At 33.7% G+C, this 13,901-nt stretch overlaps 1 protein-coding gene across 1 annotated transcript in view; it reads left to right on the forward strand.

Annotated features, from left to right (window-relative positions):
* The first annotated feature begins 6 nt into the window (after positions 1-6).
* Positions 7-13,901, forward strand: part of LOC129220054 (high affinity copper uptake protein 1-like) — an 84,430-nt gene continuing 70,535 nt past the window's right edge. Inside the window, exon 1 of the mRNA XM_054854394.1 lies at positions 7-111. The gene's annotated coding sequence lies outside the window, so the exon portion shown is untranslated. The remainder of the gene's footprint in view (positions 112-13,901) is intronic.

Consider the following 13,901-nt stretch of genomic DNA (forward strand, 5'->3'; position numbering starts at 1 on the left):
GGCGGTGACGGACGCTCGACTCTGATCCGCGACTTCTGGCACATCACGTGCTTTGATCTCCATACCCAGTTTTTATTTATTTATTTATTACACAGCTCCGTTTTCAATCCAGTAAGTTTTTTTCATTTGTGTTTTATTTTATCTTTGTTATTCACTGTTTTTGTGATGTGTACTGGACAAAAATATTGAGCTTGACTGTGGTCGTACATTCGTACAAATATATTAATACGATAGTTTTTGTGTTCAATTTAATTAGATTACTTTGAAGTGTGTAGCTGAAAAGAGGGACCCCCCCCCCCCCCCATAACTTTGTGACCTTTCAAAAACTTCCGTATTTGGCAAATTTTGTCTGACGATTTGGCAAAATTGTCATCGTTTGGCAAAATTTGAAGTTCTGTTCGGCAAAGTCATCATCAATCGGCGAAATTTGGTGTTCCATTCGGCAAATTGAGAATTTCCGCCGTCCCAAAAATTTTAGTTGAAGCCTCCCCCCCTTCCCCGCTGCAAAAGTTTGTATCTTCCATTTTTTCAAATGGTTCTTTTTCCATAGATATTGCAATACTTAGATAGGTCAACAACCCGAGATGAGGAGTGTCGAGAGGGTCCCCTAAATGGTTTAAACAAAACAGGATAAGTTATTGTTTTGTAGTAACTCATATCGTTTTGTAGTAACAGGTATGAATTTTTGCTAAAACAAATTCTTTTGGAGGTACGTATCTACTTTTGCTGCAACCCGCTTCATTTAATCGTTATTACCTCCCATATGTTTTGTTTTTTGAAAAATATTTACTTGGACATAAGTTTTAAGCGAAAATCAGTGACGCAATTTCTGTGCATCTTACTACTATTATATATGCGAAAGTTTGTCTGTATGGATGTATGGATGTATGGATGGATGTTTGTTACTCTTTCACGCAAAAACTACCGAACGGATTTTTATGAAACTTTACAATAATGTAGCTTATGCATCAGAATAACACATAGGGTAGTTTTCGTCCCGTTATGGGGGGCAAAACCCCCTTAGGGGGGCAATAAAATACAATTTTCGTATAAATTCTCTAATATTGGGATGAAAAAATACTTGCACATATTTACATTATGTGTCCATCGAAAGCTCTGATTTTTCTGCTGAAGATGGCACCTGTTCGAAATTTCTAAGTAGAATAAAAAACGAGTTATGAGCTTTTTAGATCCATGTACGAAGGCTTTCCTCAACTCAATACAGTATTTAGTGTATCATCTCAACTCCCTGTCGATAGCGACAATTGTTGTATTGTTGATTTTCTTTGCTTTTCGTGATTGTTCAAGGCTTTTCTCAAGTCAAATCTTGAAATAAGATTTTTGCACAAGATTGGCAAATAATACATGATTTGGCTGATGATTTTCCATTTAAACGGAACTTTAATGTAATTAATGGTTTTTATTATTATTTATGCTGATTGAACACTTACTCATTATCCAAACAACCAGCGGATCGCCAAAATGTTTGCAGAAAAATTTCCGTAGCTGATGCATTTGGCAGTTTTTTCAACGTTGCTGTTTTTGAAGCCGAAGACTACGTCATAATGTTTCTCAGCTTTCACCATGTAAACAAAATATCGCCAATCAAAGAATCTTTAAAAAAACTTCTTTTACTGTGTTAAATAATCCAGCAACTAAATTAGGCAAATCCATAAACAGCACAAAAACTTCCATTAATTTTCCTTTTTGCAATGTCAAACAATCGCCAAATTTTACTACTTATTTTGGAAACATTTCGGATGAAACTCTTTAGCGCCATTTTATGGTGACCAAAAGTATCTAAGCACCTGGCGATAATATCTCAACGAAAATTAATATCATATCGTTCTACAAAGTAAGGAAAGAAGGGGGGAGCATCATCGAAGGTATCCCAAAAACGATTCAAGCAAATTCGGTAAAATCGCACCAAGAGCCCACAATGATTGAAATTTCCCAAAATAACTAAAGCAAGTATAAGGGGATTACGAGCGCGGCTATATTTTTTTTAAAACTGCGTACTTCAATAGCTATACAGAGAAGGTTTTAGACTCCATGTTAAAAAAAAGTATCAAGATTTTTTTAAACACGAGAAGATTAATTTCATGTTTTGGAAATTTGTATATGCTTAAATATAGTGCTTTCGTTTCTAAATCAATACTAATTTCTTCTTTATACTTATTGCTATTTTAGTTTTATGGGTAAGGAAGAAACTCGATTTTTAATCACGTCAAAAAGATGTGTTTTAAATTCTTTCACTTAAAACAGAAAACAAAAGCAAGTAACGATTTTTTCTCATAATTATTACTGACCCAGGCAACGCCGGGTATTTTTGCTAGTTAGTCCATAAAAATGTAAGCTACTTTTTAGGAATTGAATTTTAAATGCAACTAATATTCGTTACTTGATGAACTGTATTTTACAAAACAAACAGCAACATTAAAAACATCCTTCTTGCAAAAATAAAACGGTTTGTGCTTTAACAGACCCTTTTCTTTACATATTGAAAACTAACTCAACTTAATAAGTGCATTCAATGAATCAATAAAATTTATTTTAATGTATCATATTTACGGAATTATCAAATACTATGTTGTTTCTTTATGAAAGGAAAATTAATGTGGGCAAAACATGTCAAAAATTTAAATTGTATGCGAATTTTCTTAAAATTTTATTCGATTATATGCATTTATTAATGAATAAAATGCTTTGTCAAAGCTTTTGGTTACCGCAGAAATATTTTTAGTCATATTCATTTTCAGGAGTGCCCACCTAGGACAGGGGGGGGGGGTCATGGCGCAGACTGTGCCATTGAAATTTTTAGGAAGTTGTTTTGAGGGGTATTTTTTCTTATGAAGGAGGTCTTTGCGATCTTCAGGGGGTGCGCCCTTGCTCTTAGGGGGGGGGGGGCACCCCTGTCATTTTAACTGTGCATATTTTTTCTGTTACTAGTTTTAAGTGTTTTAACTTCAGAAAAACGTTTTTCGTGTTACAAGTTGAGCATAATTAATATAGTTAATGAAAAATCAATTTTTTTTTCCGTCGAAATCTGTCATTGTTAATCGCAAAAAAAAAAAAAAAAAAAAAAAAAATTACCTTAATGGCAGTAAACCTACCACAGATTCTCAATTCAGTTCCGAGGTACTTAGAAAAATAATAATAAAACAAAATAAGCATCCACATTCAGAGAGGACCACGTAAAGGTTAACTTCAAAACTGAAAAATGTGTGTTTTGTTAGCTTACGCAACACTAATAATGGTACAGGTCACCACATTGCCTATATCAATGTTTTTCAACGTGGGGGAAAGAGTCATTTCATCTTTTTCAGGGGTCAAACCAAGCATGAGCTTTTAACAAGGGCGCCTATATAGGGGTGCAAGTGGGGGCTCAAGCCCCCCCCCCCCCCACCTGTATATAGGCGCCCATGGCGACTTTCAGTGATTTGTGTTTTTAAATTTCTAACTCTGTTTTCCTTTCCTTTGCACTCTTAAATGTTGTTAACGAAATTAATCTTTACCTAGTGCGGTGGTCCTTTTGTGACGCAATTGGTGCGGTGGGGGTGATGTAACCCCAATATTATGCTTCTTGTGCCACTCCATCAGACTCATCGCTTAGAAATTTTCCGGGGGCAAGGGGAGCAAATTTTTCTCGGAAAACAACAAAAAACACGCAAGCACGCTATTAATTAGTCATATATTAATAAAATATGTTATTACTATTACACTATTTTTGAATACTAATCTTCAATGCGTATTATTTTCTTTCGCTTTTCTCTCATATTTCTTAACCGTTTCGTACCCAAAAGAGCATACAATAAAATTTTGCCGCTAGGAACAAGGGTATTTACTTATTTAAAACTAGGGGTACCCGCATGGCTTTGCCCGTGGTAGAAAATTAAAAGGTCTTTTGACTCGCCTATATATTTACAAATAATGTATGGTGAATTTCTCGCCAATTGGCTTGCCCATGGTACGGTTCTACGTTATGATAACCTGGTAATTTACTCGTCCATCTTATAATAATTTTTTCCCGGGAAAATGTTCTTAAAATTGGAATAGAAAAAGAACAAAATTGAATTTTCGAAAAATCGCTTCGAGGTGCACACCCCCATGCTGCAAACTAATTCTGTGCAAACAAAATTTCATGAAAAGCGACCGAACGGTCTTGGCGCTATGCACGTCACAGAGATCCTGACAGAGAGAGATCCAGACAAAGAGATTTTCAACTTTATTATTAGTAAGTAAAAACAAAGATTAAAAGTAGTTCAGCAATCCTGAGAAATTTTAAGTTCCGTCATTTACTCATTCCATTCTCGTTAGAGCGAATACTTCAAATAAAAATTGAAAATTTCATCAGTTAAATTGTCTAGCATTCTATGTAATTTAATCCAAGATTTTTAATCCTGTATCTTCCTTACTATACACTGAAAATTTACAGATTATTCTCGTTTATTTTTCCATGAATTACAACATGAAATTTCCCTCGAAGTTTTCAAATTTTTCGTACAGTTTAGTTTTTTGACGAATCGTTTGTGAAATTATCATTTTTGAAGAATTATCAATTCATCAACTCGATTAGCTGTGCATGATAAGAAGAAAAACTTGAAGTGCGTAATAACTGAATTGCTACTACTCTAATCGATATAGGCTGTTCTGTTAAATATTCTGTTTCCAGGGCATTTAAAAACATTCATAAAAATCTGTATCCTTATTGGGTATTAGATTCGAAAAATGGCGCATCGACTTCATAAAAGAAGAAATTTAAATATTGAGCTAGAATTTTTATTTTCCGCTGTATAAATATGAAGAAACGCTTACGTGTTGCTAGAATCATAAAGAATTTTATTAATCTATTTTATTGTACATGAGTTTGGGATCTTTTCTTTTACAGTGCCCCACTTTTTTTTTCTCTTTTTTTTTACTGGAGGATCACACCTCATATTAAGATAAATCTTGAAAGCCAGAAGACAAATTAAGTTAAAATACAATTAATATTTTTTTTTAGCTAGCATGTGAAAACACGGAAAAGAGAAGAAAAGTACAAACCAATAATTATTGTTGTCAATTACTGCATTCTTATTTTATCAATACGAAGTTTCATCAATATTTTGGGCAATATTAAAGGCCAACTTCTGAGTCCAAATTTGCAACAACCATTCTTAATACCAAATGAATGCGATTGACGCTTTGGAAGTTTCCAGAACTTAGTTTTCGATTCATAACAACGGGCTACATAGATCAGCATATGGCCCGAGGGTCGTAGGTCGGGCACCACTTTTTTATAATAGTCACAAATGTTACAAAAGAAATTGGATGGTTATTTCGAAGATGTTTTATTTATTAATTAAAATTCCTAGTTTTTTTTTCTGCTCTTAATATGTAACATTAATGAAATCATGGAATATTTTTATTTTAACTGATTGATTCTAAAGATTAATGCAATCGTTTGCATAATTTTTAGGGGATTTTCTGCATTTTAAAAGCAAAAACGAAGAATAAGATTTCGTTGTTACAAAAGAAAAAGAAAGTTTTCAACGGTTTAGTGGACTATTTCAAAAATCAAAAGCTAAATAAACCATTTGCACCTAAAACTGTGAAATTGATAAAACCTTACTGTATATTTTTCAAAAGAAGCCGCGTTTACATGAAAGAGAATCTTGTACTCAATTTCACCAAAACCAGAACGTATCAAATAAATCTTTACTAATAATAAAGCTGAAAGTCTCTCTGTCTGGATATCTGTCCGGATCTCTGCAACGCGCATAGCGCCTAGACCGTTCGGCCGATTTTCATGAAATTTGGCGCAGAATTAGTTTGTAGCTTGGGTGTGTGCACCTCGAAGCGATTTTTCGAAAATTCGATTTTGTTCTTTTTCTATTCCAATTTTAAGAACATTTTCCCGAGCAAAATTATCATAAGATGGACGAGTAAATTACCAAGTTATCAACGTGGAACCGTAACATGGGCAAGCCAATTGACGAGAAATTCATCATACATTATTTGTAAATATACAAGCGAACCAAAATACCTTTTAATTTTCTACTACGGACAAAGCCGTGCGGGTGCCACTAGTAAATAAATAAATGAGCAAAAAAAATTTTTTAAAAAGACGAAAATTATTATTATTTTTTTTTTTTTAACCATCGAAATATTATTCAGTATTGCCACTTAAAAAGTTAAGAAATATCACTGTTATCTGTTCTCTTTTATATTCTCCTTGTAGACCCGTGTGTGTGTACCCGTCTTAGCACATCTGATAAGTTCCTTTCTGAATTCTGTAAACCTTTTCTACCAGATTCCAATTCCAACTACACCAAACTGCTGTTATTTGTTCGAAACACAAATGAGCAAAATGAGACAACATAAATATCAGTACAGATAAAAGTGATAAAACAAAAGTTTAAAACTCAGCAAACATTTATTTCGAGGCCATCAAATCAAGCTTCTTCATCAGTGCATCAAAAATAGGTTAATTATTACTTAAAATAATACTGCTTATTACTTACTACTAACTTACTGCAGGTTAATTATTACCCAAACATAGGCCAAGTGAACCAAACTTGCCCTCGTCGAATAGGAGGTTCAGTTGGACTGTGTTTGAGTTTTCGTAAACTTTTTTTTTTTTTTTTTTTATTGCTGGGGTGCCCAACTAGACGGTTGATCATGACGCAGACTGAGACATTGATTTTTGGGAGGAGGGGGGGGGGGGATTCAGGTGTATTTTTCTCGTATTTAGTGATCAGCTCTCGCTTGGGGGGGGGGGGTCGCAGCATTAGGCAAGCGGTGCGCCTTTGCTCTTGGGGGAATGGGAACCTCCACTGATGAAGAGATTTGTTTTGATCGAAACAGCTTGACTCAAAACAACTGTTTGTTAACTCTTTTTATCACTTTTATCCATAGGCGGCTCGTACGGGGGCAACTGCCCCCTCACTTCCAAAAGTAAAGGGGCCTCGCCCTCTCACTTTTCAGAGTTGAAACTTAATGATCGATTGAAAATTAATTTTTATAGGGTAGATTGATTTATTTTACGGAAATAAGGACATACAATTCCAAATATATGAACTTTTCTCACCTTATTTCATAAAAATGGAACTTCAGAATGGAAGAGGAAAGTCTGCGGTGACCACGTGTCCCAATTTTTGATGCCATATTCAACATTTTTAGAAGTTATTAAATTAGAATATTAAAAGCCAGTAAGTAATGCAGCCAAATTTGACAAAGAAAAAAAGCCTCAGGGGTCACGCCCCCTAACTTCTATACTTCTTTTGACCCCCCCCCCCCCTCCTTTTTCCGTGCACCAGCCGCCTATGCTTTTTATTTATAAATTTATTTGCGTTGTCTCATTTTACTCATGTCATGGTACGAAGTTTAGACTATTTAACTATTTTTTATAAAACATAATTTTTTGCCGAATTGTTTGCTTTCCGATTTCGTCTATGTTTAGGAAAACCCTACCGTACCATCAGAACGAAAGGGTCATTTACGTCCAATTTCTAAGAAATCAAAGCAAACGAAAATCAAAAGAATTTTTCACTAAATTCCAAAGCCATGTAAGATCCAACTTTTCTTTTTAGAATTTTTTTTACTGTAGAAGCATCTATTGATCGTGCAATTTGGTGAGAGAATTTTTCTCCTTGATGTCACAGTTTTCTAGAGGCAATTAAATGCCTAAGTTACAATCAAAGTAAAATGTTTCAATGTAAATAAAATATTTTCGCTGAGTAAATGCTAAACACGTGACATGAATTACTATGCATATGTATGCATGCCCTTCATTTTGGAGGTGCATTAAAAGATTGATTAAAGGGATAAAATGATTGTCTTCGACTAGTATTGAATTTATTTTCAATGTTTTTCCCGTTGCCACTATACTATCTGCAACTGAAATTCTGCTCGTAAATCTAACATCTGTTGCCCTTTCGAAAAATAACTATATCGCTTGACAGCTGTAGCTATTCTATGTTCATTAATTTTAATGAAGTCTGCAGAATAAGTTGTTCTAATTAGATTCTTTTATTCGCGAAATTGTCAATCTTTATTTCTCACTGACAAGAATAAAATGAATTCGAAAATGTTTTCCTGTACAGTTCTAGAAAGTAACACTGCTGCTGTTTCTGCTTGCAGGTATATTTGAGATGTTACTGCCAATATCATTTGTTATTCTGGAAATTTCTTCTTTCCTCTTTCTCTGTCCCTTTCTGCTAATCCTCCCCCCCCCCGCCCCCACCTTTTTTTTTAATTTTAATTTTCCTTATTTAACACATAGTTGATGTTCTTAGTGCCATTGAAAAATCTTTATACTACTTTCACTTTTGCCCCTCACATTTGTAATTAGTTACCCTTGTAATTGGTTTATCAAAGATAATGAAAAATCTGTGGTAGGGGACTTATATTTTTTTTCTAATACAAAAAGTCTTATTATTTAGTTATTTGATTATCAGAGCCTGATTACTGGAGGGAAAAGCGGGGAAAATTATTTTCAAAAATATTCTAATAGATTTGCATTCCTGAATAGTGATAAAAAGATAAGAAAGCTAAAACATATTATACTGCATTCATCATAACAGGATTACTTTTCTTGGTCAACATTTTTTGGAAGATCTGCGAGCAATTTTCATACGGTCCGCGTACAGCTACAGCGAGTGAAAACTAATCGATATCATTATTACAGTTGTAATTGAATTTATTAAAGAAAATTTTTGGATTCATATTATTTAACCTAATATAAAGTGTTGTGAAAATATTATTTGTATCGCATGGGGTCTGCTGAGGATTCGGAAGGGACCTAGTGGTCCGCCGTAGTGAAAATACTGAGAACCACTGCTCTAGAAGAAGGAAAAAGGTCATTAGCTAAATTCTGTGCTGATTTGCTACATAATAGTATCAATATTTGCATAACATTTTTGCAATTTAATTATGTGATTCTATAATTTTTTGATAATCAAAATGTAATGTATAAGGTACCCCAACTGCTTCAGGCTTCATGCTTTTGGACCCTGTTTTTTGTGATTGATGAAATTCTTCTTATTGGTGCCCGGAGTAAGAGACTTCGAGAGACGACGATTAAATGTGAGCCCTCCGTTTCCTGTTCCACCCCACCATATGTATGTTGCATTCTCTGCTTTTATCGACCAATTCTTGCAATGCTATATTTAATTCCGTGACCCCAGACGCAAACAGATTAAGTTTAGAACGGATTGCTTAAAGATAACCGTTGCTGTGGAAACTTTGAAACAGCTTGGTCTTATCGAATGCCGTTCACAAATACAAATGTAAGAATCTGTTGATATGCATTGGAATTGGATCTTAGAATAACAAAATTAAGCACCGATGATTCGTTATTCTCATGACTCAACATTTTGTGCATCTCGACAAAAGATTTTGTGTTCTGTCATCGCGTTTTAGGTCTCAAAAATTTCATAGCTCATGGAATGCGCGTTAACCTTTCTGACTGTTATATTTATTTGAGGAACTTGCTTCAAATTGTAACGTATCTTGTTTAAATAGAAAACCAATGTTAAATATTTGCACTACTGCCAACACATTATTTGCACAAATTAATTTGCAAATTACGCTTTGTATGATAAATCTCTAAATAAGGATCAGGTTCGTATTCTTTGCACCAAATTTGAGTTACTTCACATTTTTTTCTTCTGAGCTACAACTTACTGTCTGCCAGACTCTTGTTTGAAATGGGTTGTATGCGGCTTGCAAAAGAACGAGCTGTCAATCTAAGCACTTCAAAAAATAGATCACTGACATTTAAACGATGAAATATCGGGATCAAGTTTTAAATATAGGTTTAAAAAAATCATGGACAGGAAAATCGGGGAATGAGCAAATTTTTCTACATCTAAGGTCAGTTGAGAAAATTGTGGATAAGAAGTCAGAAACTTCTACTCAACTAAATTTCTCAACCTGCTTCTCCTGTTTTTTTTTTTTTTTTTTTTTGCATAACCTAAAAGTTTAAGGTTTGTCACAGCATTCAGCCAGCTACTTATTCGACCGAAGTTGTTAAATAAGTATCATCCGTGAAGTAGTTTAAATGTTTTGTCATTTTATACTTTGTGGTTTATCAAAACTATTTTTTGTTATTATAAAATGATTAAGTTTTTGTAATTAACATTTTAAGTATTCACTGAGATCTATTGTTGTCCAGGTTCAATACAATTTATGAAGCGCACACGAGGCTAAGTGGTGGGGGGGAAAGTGAAATAGTTCATTTCGTTTACTTAATCACTCATCTATTAAATCACTTGCATATTCATTCATTAATTAAATCATTTACATTCCTTCATTTATTAATTCAGATATTCATTCATTCACTTACGTTCTTATACATTCACAATTTTATTCACTCATTTTTTCTAATATATTAACTATAGCTGGGGTAAACCTAACCATTGTCGTAATGCTGTGATTCGGATCTCTGTAGCCTTCACAATGTTGGTAGGTTAGATTTGCCTCAACTTTTATTTATTTATTTACTTATTCGTTTATTTTTTCATAATTTATTCATTTATTCATTTGATGAAAAATATCTTTAATGACCATATAGAAAAAATTTTATCAAAAAAAATTTTATTTTACACTCTTTGCCCCACATAAAATAATAATAATAATAACTATTTTTCATTCCTTTTTGAAGACACAAATTTACTGCTAAAAATGAAAAATAATATTTCAATGCAAGTTGTCCTTTCTTCATGTAGTATAATTTTCTAAAACATAATTCAATTTGTTTATTCTAAAAAAGGTAAATTATTTTAACTATTTCGCTTTGCCCCACATTCCCCTATTTTGTGTATAATCGCAGAAAAAATTAACTGCTTAAAATCTAAGAGTTGTGCGGATTCGACTTGTAAAATCTTTTTTAGATATGAAGGGTACACTGGGGGAAAATGTTATAGATTCCAGAAAAATAATTTGAACACAAAGAATTGACAAACCAAAGTACGGTAAAACTTCCCAGGGAATACCTTTCTTTGGCAAAGTATCATGAATCCCGATAGTGTTTTTCACAGAAAATTGCAACATAACTGTCAGTTTCATTATGAACTCCTAGGTGATACCAACAATTCGATTATGCGAGAATTAAACTAAAATGCCCCCCCCCCCCCCCCCCCCCCCCCCCCGCTTTCCCCGTTACTTCTATGCCTGCAATTCTGTTTTGCGCAGTTTTCCTAAACACAGACAGTTTATCTGATTCAAAATAGTTGAACTTTAATTGGTATTTTCAACAAGATTTTTCCCCCCTACGAATATGATGATAATGAGGGAGAAAAATTATTCAAACAAAAATTGGAGGGGAAAAAAACACGTATTTTGGTGTCACGAAGAAACTTTATTGATGCATAAAGTTGTGGGCAGCAGAATGTAATTAAACTGATTGGTGTGATTACACCAGTCATTTCAAAGTTTTCCTTTGGGGAGGGGGGAGGTGAAAGGGTATAGACTCAATACATTTTTCAGGAAAAAAAGTGACAAAATGCTTGCACAAAGGCATAACATGATTTTTCCAAAACCCAGGGGGAGGCAATTGACGCCCCTGATCCTCCATAGGACAGGCTTGGGTGTGACTAATAGTCAATTGCGTTTTATCAGGCAACAGCTGAAGCTTTATCTCCGAGTTCAGACTGCATATTAGTATCTCTATGCGAGTTTCTGTTATTTAAAGAAAGTAGTAGTGTTTATCGTACAATTTGTTATCTTACTATTCGTACTTGAGTGCTTTGAGCAGGAAAAAGAATTTAAAGGATTACTCTTGTCAACTGGAAGAGAAAATAAACAAAAGCAACTGAGTATCTTTGCATTCATATCGATTTGTATTTTTTTAGCTTAAGAATTCGATAAAACATTAATAATATGATATAAAGGTTTCACAGACTGGAATTTTAAGTGAAATATTAGTCATGTGCCAGTTATGACCTTGATTCTCTTTTTATACTTCACCCTTTTTTTTTTACATCTCGCAGTTCAGTTATCTCATGTCTAAGTTTCATCATAGACCGCTTAAAACGCCAAAATAACAGAGGTACTCTTTAATCTAAATTGAAATCCGCAACATTTTTGAATTTTTACTTTTTGCAGACACTCGTGTTGCTATCTACTTGTTTGAGAAATAGTAAACAAATACCTTTGTGCTGAGAAGTAACTGGAGAAAACTAACGTGATTATAGCCCAAATATACAGAGTACTATTCGTTATACAGAGTACTACACACATATGTTTTGGAATTTCAAGAAACCCCCTCTTCAATGCAAAAGCAAACAACTTTCGCATTGAAAAAGGGGTTCCTTGAAACCCCGAAACTAATGTATGCAGCAATATGTATATTTCTGCTATGATTACGTTAGTTTTCTACAGTTATCTACTTGCTTGGCAGTTAATTCGTAGAAACTTCTTCCTCGACGATAGTTTTTGATATACTGGGCGCTGCATATCAAGCCCTTGTACTTCGAGAAGGCGCTCTGTGTATCAACAGATAGCAGTATACGTGCCATTTACAGTAGCAACAATGGCATGGTGCAGTGAGCATCGACTTGCGTTGTGGAGGAGTATATACACAATGGTAATTTTTTGATTACTACTCACTTTCGGTTCCCATTTTTCCGACATGATTATGTTTCCCGCAGAAAACAATTATGTCTGTGGAACAAACTTTGGAGCCACATGTACTGATTACACTAAAACCAAAAGTGCCTGGCCGACCCAAGACCGTTACGACGCTGAAAAGTGTGACTCGTGTGAGAGCGTTCATCCAGGAATCTCCAAAGCACTTAGTATATAAATATGCAGCTGTACATTAACATCGCAGCACGTTAAAAAATAAGAATTTTGCTAATTTATTGATGTGACATCTATCTATAATAAAATACTTATAATATTACATAATAACACAGTAGGGGAATGTGGGGCAAAGTGAAAATTTTAATTATTTACTCAGTTTTTAGCGCCACCTATCTGGTGATAATTTAACTATATAGTAGCACATGTAATCTATTCCAGTCAGTAAAAAAAAATCGCAACGCCAATCAACTATAGGGGGAGCTGCAGCCACTGTCTAATGGCGGATGAAAAAGGTAAAACAAACGCATGCCGTAACTTATAACTTGCTTTGACGCTTAGTGAATGACAGTAATTTTGCATCGTGTTTGTGGGAAGCTTTCTTTTCTATTCTTCTCTAATTACATTGCATCATAAACTGTCTGAAGCTTGTAAGTTACCCCAAAGAAAACACGTGGAATGTAATGTTTTACCTTTTTCTTTAGTATTGTTAATCAACACAAGGTAGCGTATTCAAGCTCTGGAGTTGCGAATACCACTGAAGATTAAATCATATGATAATACAGACAATTTTTAAAAATTGATATTCATTTCGTAATATTTTGTCGCAACTCAAAAATTATTTTTATTATTATAAAATGATAAAGTTCTTGTTAGACCTCCTAATACTCTATGAAATATTTATTTAGTTAATATTAAGCTTATTTGTATTTTAAATATTTTCTACAATCAGTCAAGTACATGCAGGGCAAAGTGAAGTAGTTTATTTTTCGATTACTCGCGCATTCATTTACTAAATCACTCACGCATTCAACTATTAATTCATTCCTTTACATTCCTCCATTTAGTAACTCACTGATTTATTCATTCATTCACTTATTTTCTTATTCATTCAGTTTTTGACTTGTTCATTTATTTTTCTTCATATATTAATTTATTAACTAATTTAATTTTCAGTTTATTGTTTCAGTATCTTTTCATTTACTCATTTTAAACCTTTTATTTACTGATTCATTTGATCAAAGTTATGTTCTATAAAGAAATAGAAAATATTCCATTAGAAAAATATTTCATTCCATTTTGCCCCATAGAAAAAAAAGTGAAGTTTTTCCACTTTT

Source organism: Uloborus diversus, chromosome 4, assembly GCF_026930045.1.
Source record: "Uloborus diversus isolate 005 chromosome 4, Udiv.v.3.1, whole genome shotgun sequence".
In the NCBI taxonomy this organism is placed as follows: Eukaryota; Metazoa; Arthropoda; class Arachnida; order Araneae; family Uloboridae; genus Uloborus; species Uloborus diversus.